General features: G+C 40.5%; 1 non-coding gene across 1 annotated transcript; it reads right to left on the bottom strand.

The window, feature by feature from the left end:
• Positions 1 to 5775: 5775 nt before the first annotated feature.
• Positions 5776 to 5847, bottom strand: trnae-cuc (transfer RNA glutamic acid (anticodon CUC)). The gene has a single exon. It is a non-coding gene; the product is annotated as a tRNA-Glu (tRNA).
• Positions 5848 to 7730: the final 1883 nt, after the last annotated feature.

The following is a 7730-nucleotide window of genomic DNA, read 5'->3' as shown; positions in this document are numbered from 1 at the left end:
AATTCAATACACTTTTTCTATGGTTTAAGGCCTGTTACCATCCTATCATGATAATTTATATTTTTCATCATAGATAAAGGATAACCCTTTTACAGCTGAGAAGAGGAGAAATTTCTTCACCTAAAGGGTGGTGAGCATGTGGAATTCTACCACAGAATGTCAGGATGCCAAAACATTGACTGATTTCAAGAAGAAATTAGATATAGCTTGAGGGGCTAAAGAGATCAAGGGATATGGGGGGAAAGGGGTATCAAGATACTGAATTCACTGATTAGCCATGATCAAAATGAATGGCGGAGCAGGTTCAAAGAGCTGTATGGCCTATTCCTGCTTATAGTTTCTATGTTTCTATCAAAATGTTACCCTGTACTACGGGTTGGTTTATCTCAGTTGGCTGGACAACTAGTTTATGATGCAGAGCAATGCCAATAGCATCCTCAAAGGGCAGCCTATGATCATCTGGAACAATGGCAACTTTTTACCTTTTACTCTGGCACTTGTAGTAAACTGCTGACTAATTGTAAATAGTGCTTTAGTCTCAGTATTTTTTTCTGGCAAGAGAAGGGATTATGGGATATAGTAGCAAAGTAGCCAGCTGAGATTGAGATTTGTTTTTATAAAACAAAATTATGTAAGATTATTTTGAGTGGGTTTCCTTTATTGAGGCTGTCTGTTCTCAATTAAATCTAAAGTTACAAGGAAAATCCATTAAAGGGAATCTTATTACAGATTTATACGATATTAAATTGCATTCAAAATGTAAATCTGAAAAATTATTTTAAATTAAAAGAGTAGAAAGGGCATGGGTTCAAACTAATAACTACACATTTATGATTTTTTTTAGGTAAAGCTTTTTTAAGATGTCCATGCGCTAAGAGTGGTAGAAGACACATTGCGAGTTACCTCTGCATTGAAATGCCAATTCAGTTATTCAATGAATTGTGCATATTAATACTCACATTATAATCAAGACCCTAGAAACAGATTTTCTTTCCTGTCTGTGTATTTGACCGTATATTAGCGTACATGCAACCTAACCTGCCCAGGACTCACTTTCAGGTTAAGCTTATTACCTGGGCCCAGTGTACCTGAGATATTGGCCCTTCCATCTTTAGGCTGTCGTACCTGACAAATTTGGTAGGCTGTACATTGTTGGAACTGAACTGAGCCAACAACCAATGTGATGCAGCTACTTGTAGTGCCGAATCTGTAGTTCAAGAATCTGACTCATGACACAAGGAATGAAAGCAAACTGAAATGCTTTGTTGCAACATTTCTTACTCATAAAATATGAGAATCTTCCAGTTTAAACAACAGAACTGATCTAAGGTTAAAAGCTACATCAAGAAAATATACATCTCCTGCAACTAATTTAAACAATTTGGCTTGGTGCTACCCAAATAGAATTTCCTGCATTCCTCCAAAAAATAATGGAATCTGGATTTAACACCAAAATACCATATTATACTTAAGCTTAATGAAGGTCAAGATGCCAAGAGAAAACACTAGGTTGGACGAGCATTTGACCATGTATAACTGACCACTGTGGATACATCCGGGATGGCTGACATAAGAGAAAGCTAGAATAGAAGGATAAACCATTTAAAAGCATAAGAATAGGTCATGTGACTCATCAAATCCTTGCCAGCTCTCTCTACAAGAGCACCTCAGCTACTCCTACTCCTCCACCTTTTCCTCATCGCCCTGCATTTTTTTCTCTTAGGTTGCTCGACAATTCTGTTTTGAAAGCCACATTTGAAACTGCCTGTACCACACTTGCAGATATACCATTCCAAATTGTAACTACTCAACGCATGAAAAAACTTTTCCTCATGTTTCTGTTGGTTATTTTGTCAATCACTTCTGAAGCTGACTTTTGGCTCTGGACTCCTTTGCCAATGGGAACATTTTCCATCTATGTACTCTGTTTAAACCCTTCATGATTTTAAGATTTCTATCAAATTTCCTTCCAACATTCCTCAAGGAGAACAATCCCAGTTTCATCAATCTATCCATCTGATTGGAATCCCTCATCCATGTAACCATTTTCATAAATCTATTCTGCATTCTCTCTAAGGCATTCACATTCTTCCCAAGGTGCAACACCTCAAGTTAGACACAATACTCCAGCTAAAGTTGAACCAGAGTTTTATAATGATTCATCTTCCTTGTTTTTGTACTCTACGCCTCCATTTATAAAGCCTAGAGTTCCCTCTGCATTTTTAGCCTGCCCTGTCACATTCTGCACATATATCCCACAGGCATTTAGCCAGCAATATGGAAAATTGCTTAGGTGTATGGTGTACACAAAAAGCAGGACAAATCCAATTGGCCAATTACTGCTCTATCGGTCCGCCCGCGATCATTTGTAAAGTTATGTAAGGAATCATTGAAGTGTAATCAAGCAGCACTTACTTAACAATAGCCTGCTCACTGACTCTCATGTTGGGTTCTGCCACGGCCACTCAGCTCCTGACCTCATTACAGCCTTGATTCAAACATGAAATTAAGGCCACATTTGACTGAGTGTAGCATCCAAGATCCCCAGCAAAATTGGAGTCAATGGGAATCAAGGAGAAACTTTCCATTGGTTGGATTCATCTAAAGGAGAAGGGCAACAGATATATGGGAACACCACGACCTGGAAGTTCCTCTCCAAGCTGTGCACCATCCTGACTTGGAAATGTATTGCCATTCCTTCACTCTCACTGGGTCAAAATCCTGGAACTTCCTCCTCATCAGCACTGTGTAATACAACAATGGACTACAAAAAGGCAGCTGACCACCACCTTCTCAATTAGGGATGGGCAATAAATGCTGACCCTCTCCAAACCAACTTGTATTACATCACACTTCTATGCAATAACTTTCACATGTCTGTCCATTCTACTGGTCCATCAAGCAGGTGGCCTTGCTGGGGATGTGGGATCACCAGAACCACCTTGGAAACAATGCATAGTTGATTTACATGCCCCCTTGTAGATAAAAGGGTTCAAATCGCAATCCCACCTGGACCTCCAGGTAACCCCCACACGTGGGATTAGCTGGTTTAATAGATTGCATCATGTGTGCCTGTGCCTGCTATTACTCTGGGGCACACTGAAAGAAATATTTTTAATTTGAACTACCAAAAAAAATTCACTTCAGATGCAATTATCAATGTGACACTGAAAAGAGTTAGAGATTCAGATGAAGCAGGAAAAATGTACTTATGGCAATCAGGTGGGTAACACAATTGAGGATCAGGTTGAATTTAGAGGATTTTAATTTTGATTGAAAAAAAACAAGACCACAAGGAAATAATATGAGAAGAGATGGGCAGCTAATATAAAATGAACTCAGAAGTCTTCTATAGGTATATCAAGCTTGGGAAGAAGAGGAGTGGGGCTGATTAGGGACCAAAAAGGGAATTTACGTATGGAGGCAGGGCAAACGGCTGAGGTATTAAATGAAAGCTTCACATCTGTCTTTACAGATACTGAGAAGATGCTGCATAGGTCATGGTGAAAGAGAAGGTTGCTTAGACATTTTAAAAATTTAAAATTAATCAGGGAGAAGTATTGGATGGGCTTTCTGTGCATAAAGTTGATAAAGTACCAGGACTGAATGAGATGCTTCCAAGGATCTAAAGGAGGTAAGAGTAGAAATTGTAGTGAAATTGGCCAGAATTTTCCAATTTTCCTTAGATTTGGGTGGTGCAAGAGGCCTTCGGTAGTGTAAATATTACTCTCCATGTGCATAGATAATTGAGTATGGTAGGACAAATTGAGAGAGAGGTTAATAGAGCATAATGCACCCTGGGCATTATCAGTACAGGTATAAAGTACAAAAACATGTAAATTATGTTAAATCTGCACAAAACATTGGCTTGGCCTTAAGTAGAGTATCTGGTTTAGTTCTGGACACCACACTTTAGGAAGGGTATGAAGGCATTAGAGAGAACACAGGAAAGGTTCATGAAAAATGTTCTAGGAGTGAGGAACTTCAGCTACAAGAAAAATTGAGATTGTTTTCCTTTGAAAAGGCTAGCATGGTGGCATAGTGGTTAGCACTGCTGCCTCACAGCACCAGGGACCAGGGCTCAATTCCAGCCTCAACTCACTGTCTATGTGGAGTTTGTGCATTCTCCACGTGCCTGCGTGGGTTTCCTCTGGGTGCTCCAGTTTCTTCCACGTGCCTGCGTGGGTTTCCTCTGGGTGCTCCAGTTTCCTCCCACAGTCCAAGGATATGTGAGTTAGGTTGATTGGCCATGCTAAATTGACCCTTAGTGTCAGAGGGATTAGCAGGGTTAATATGTGAGGTGGGAATAGGACTTAAGTGAGCTTGTGGTTGGTGCAGACTTGATGGGCTGAATGGCCTTCTTCTGCAGTGTAGGGATTCTATGATAAAGAAGATTCAAAATTGGGCAAGTCATGTTGCAGCTTCATAGAACCTTAGTTAGGCCGCACTTGGAATATAATGTTCAATTCTGGTCGCCAGATTACCAGAAGGATGTGGAGGCTTTGGAGAGGGTCAGAAAAGATTTACCAGGATGTTGCCTGGTATGGAGGGCATTAGCTATGAGGTGAGGTTGGAGAAAGTTGGTTTGTTCTCACTGGAACAAGGGAGCTTGAGGGCCGACTTGATAGAAGTCTACAAGATTATGAGGGGCATGGACAGAGTGGATAGTCAGAAGCTTTTTCCCAGAGTGGAAGAGTCAATTACTAGGGGGCATTGGTTTAAGGTACAAGTGGCAAAATTTAAAGGAGACATATGAGGCAAGTTTTATACAGCAGGTGGTGGGTGCCTGGAACTCGCTGCCTGGGGAAGGCAGTGGAAGCAGATACGATAGTGACTTTTAAGGGGCATCTTGACAAATACATTAATAGGATGAGAATAAAGATATATGGTCCATGGAAGGGTTTTTGTTCAGATAGGCAGCATGACCAGTGAAGGCTTGGAAGGCCTAAGGGCCTGTTGCTGCGCTGCAATTTTCTTTGTTCTTTGTTCTTATCATTCAGGATCTGCACAGTGTAAATAGGAAATTTTCCATTGGTGGATCAAAAACCAGAGAGCACAGATTTAAGGTAATTGTCAAAAAAAGCAACATAGTTTTCCACACATTCAACCAACTAAGACTATTAGGATCTTTAAGTTATCTAAGAGTATGGTGGAGAGGCTTTCAAAAGGGAATTAGGTCATCATATGAAAAGGAACAATTTACAGGGCTATGGGGAAAAGACTGGGCAGTGTTAAATTTCTCCTTAAGACCGCCCGCACCAACACAATGGGTCGAATGGTCTCCTTCTGTGCTGAATCTATGAATTTATCTGTATTCTAATGAAACAGAAATAAACATAATGGTGTGTAGGGAAGTAATTTGTTGCAAATTAATGCAAAATTAACTGAAAATATGCCAGTGATATAAACAAGTAAAATAATGCAATAGCGGGACAAAGGAGATAAAAGACAATTATAATAAATTAACATTTGAAACTTACAGGAAATGCCCTGTCCATTTGAATAATTGTTTGTAGTTTAACATTTTTGGCAGATTTAGCTCTGACCTGCCAGCCAAATGAAAGTTACAGAATAGCAGACCATAGACGCGATGAGTACGCACTGCGCAGTAGCGATTGTACTAAAATGCGAAATGGTAGGGTAACAAATCCCATAACAGCAGGCAGAAGACCAGGTTACGAATGTTGGACGTCACATTAATCAGTGGAATTTAAAAAAGAGCTAATAATTGAAAACGGGGCATTTATTAAAAATGTGTGGAAACAAAACATGCAATTCCCTGACCGGGAATCGAACCCGGGCCGCGGCGGTGAGAGCGCCGAATCCTAACCACTAGACCACCAGGGAAGTCGAAAACAAGAGCAGTCAATGACTCTGTAGACACTGTGACATGGTGTAATGGCTGTGTTCAATATTGTTCTGTTTATCTGCTTATATCCTTATAGTTACAAAGCCAATTCCTATTTACCTACAGCTGCCTGTGCTGCTGCTAACACTACGTCCAAGCGCTTAACCATAAGCACTGAATACCTGCTGCAAGACTCTGGCGGCGGCCTCAGAGTCCGCAGTCCAATGTTACCAACTTTTATATGTTAAAAAAGTAACTGGCAAATTGTCTTTCTATTTGGCGCAGTGCAGTAAGAATCTGCATCTCATGTACATTGTATGCACACAAACACACAGGCTGACATTAATTTCATTCGGAAGGTGGACAAATTAAGGGTTTCTTCGCCTCCCCTTTCTCGAATAGTGCAAAACTGTGCACATGGCATTAAATTAATGAGCTTCCGCAAAGCAGAACAGAAACACGGAAGAGCCCAGTCGCCGCCTGAAAACAGCAGCTAAAGCTTCAGAAGCCCCGACAATTTTTCCTTTCATTTTTCCTGCCATTTGTTTCGATTCAGGGTCAACATCTCCGATTGAGACAATATTAAATCCTGCCCCCTTCTGGTGCTCTTTCAGGATATATGTGCCGTGCCCTGCATTTTCTCAATTTAAAATGGACCATTTTGCTTAATTTTAAAAACGCTTTTATTTCACAGTTGTTAAAGTTTTAGCTGGCTTCCTGATTCTCTTAAGCCTGTCAACAATTTTTCAAAAATTTATATTATACCTTTAAAGTAATGAAATATCTTGAGGTCATTCACAGGAACATTAGAAAACGAAGTGTGACACCAGGGAGATATCAGGTCAGATGACCAAATGCTTGGTCAAAGATGTCTTAAAGGAGGAAAGTGAGGTAGGGAGGCAGTGATGTGTAGGGAAGGAATCCCAGGGATTAGGATCTAGGTTACTGAAGGCATGGTTACCAATGATGGAGCAATTATAATTGGGAACGCACAAGAGGCCAGAACTGGAGAATCGCAGCTATCTTGGAGGGTTGTGGTACTGGAGGAGATTACAGAGATAGGGAGGGACAAGGCCTGGAGATATATCAAAAAAAGAATGAGAATTTTAAAACAAAGGTGTTGCTTGACCAGGAACCAATGTATGTCAACAAGTGTAGGTGTGATAGAATAACAGGATTTGGAACTAGTGAATATAAAGGTAGCAGTTTTAAATTACCTCAGCCACACAGCTGTGATGAAGGGTCATCCAGACTTAAAAGGTTGGCTCTATTCTCTCTCCACAGATGCTATCAGACCTGCTGAGATTTTCCAGCATTTTCTGTTTTTGGTTCAGGTTCCAATTTGCTTTTATCTTAGATTACCTCAAGTTTAGACTGAAGAAGGCCAGCTAGGAGTGCACAGGAATTGTGAAGCCCAGAGGTAATTTCAGCAGCAGATTAGCTGAGATAGTGGCAAAGCCACATGAGTTAGGGACAAACGAACATATGGATTAGGCCATTAGCCCATTAGTTGTAAATCCAGCTGTAGGGAACCATTCCTGATGGAGGGGAAGATGCTAGCAGGCCCAGAGAATACCATCCCGGGCTTGCTGATTGTATGGATGTGGAGATTTCTGTAGGATAATCAACTCTGCGCCGATTTCCAGCACGGGAGCTGATTGTGCTAAAAAAAAGGCACTTGGGAGAACTCTGGTCCTGAAGTCCATTGGTAAAACTGTTTGCACTCCCACAAGACATTTTGTTTGTTTCCCTGAATAAGTGTAAAAGTTACAGCATGTCATTTCTGAAAATGAACCAAATGTTTGTTTCAACAAAATTGACACTAGAATTAGCAACAATTTGTGGAGTAGCAGTTAAAATGCTTGGGTTACTAACCTACCAG

Source organism: Carcharhinus amblyrhynchos, chromosome 7 (genome assembly GCF_965287045.1).
Source record: "Carcharhinus amblyrhynchos chromosome 7, sCarAmb.v2.hapA, whole genome shotgun sequence".
Classification (NCBI taxonomy): domain Eukaryota; kingdom Metazoa; phylum Chordata; class Chondrichthyes; order Carcharhiniformes; family Carcharhinidae; genus Carcharhinus; species Carcharhinus amblyrhynchos.
Note: the sequence above shows the minus strand (reverse complement) of the source record. Positions and strands in the feature narration are given on the sequence as shown.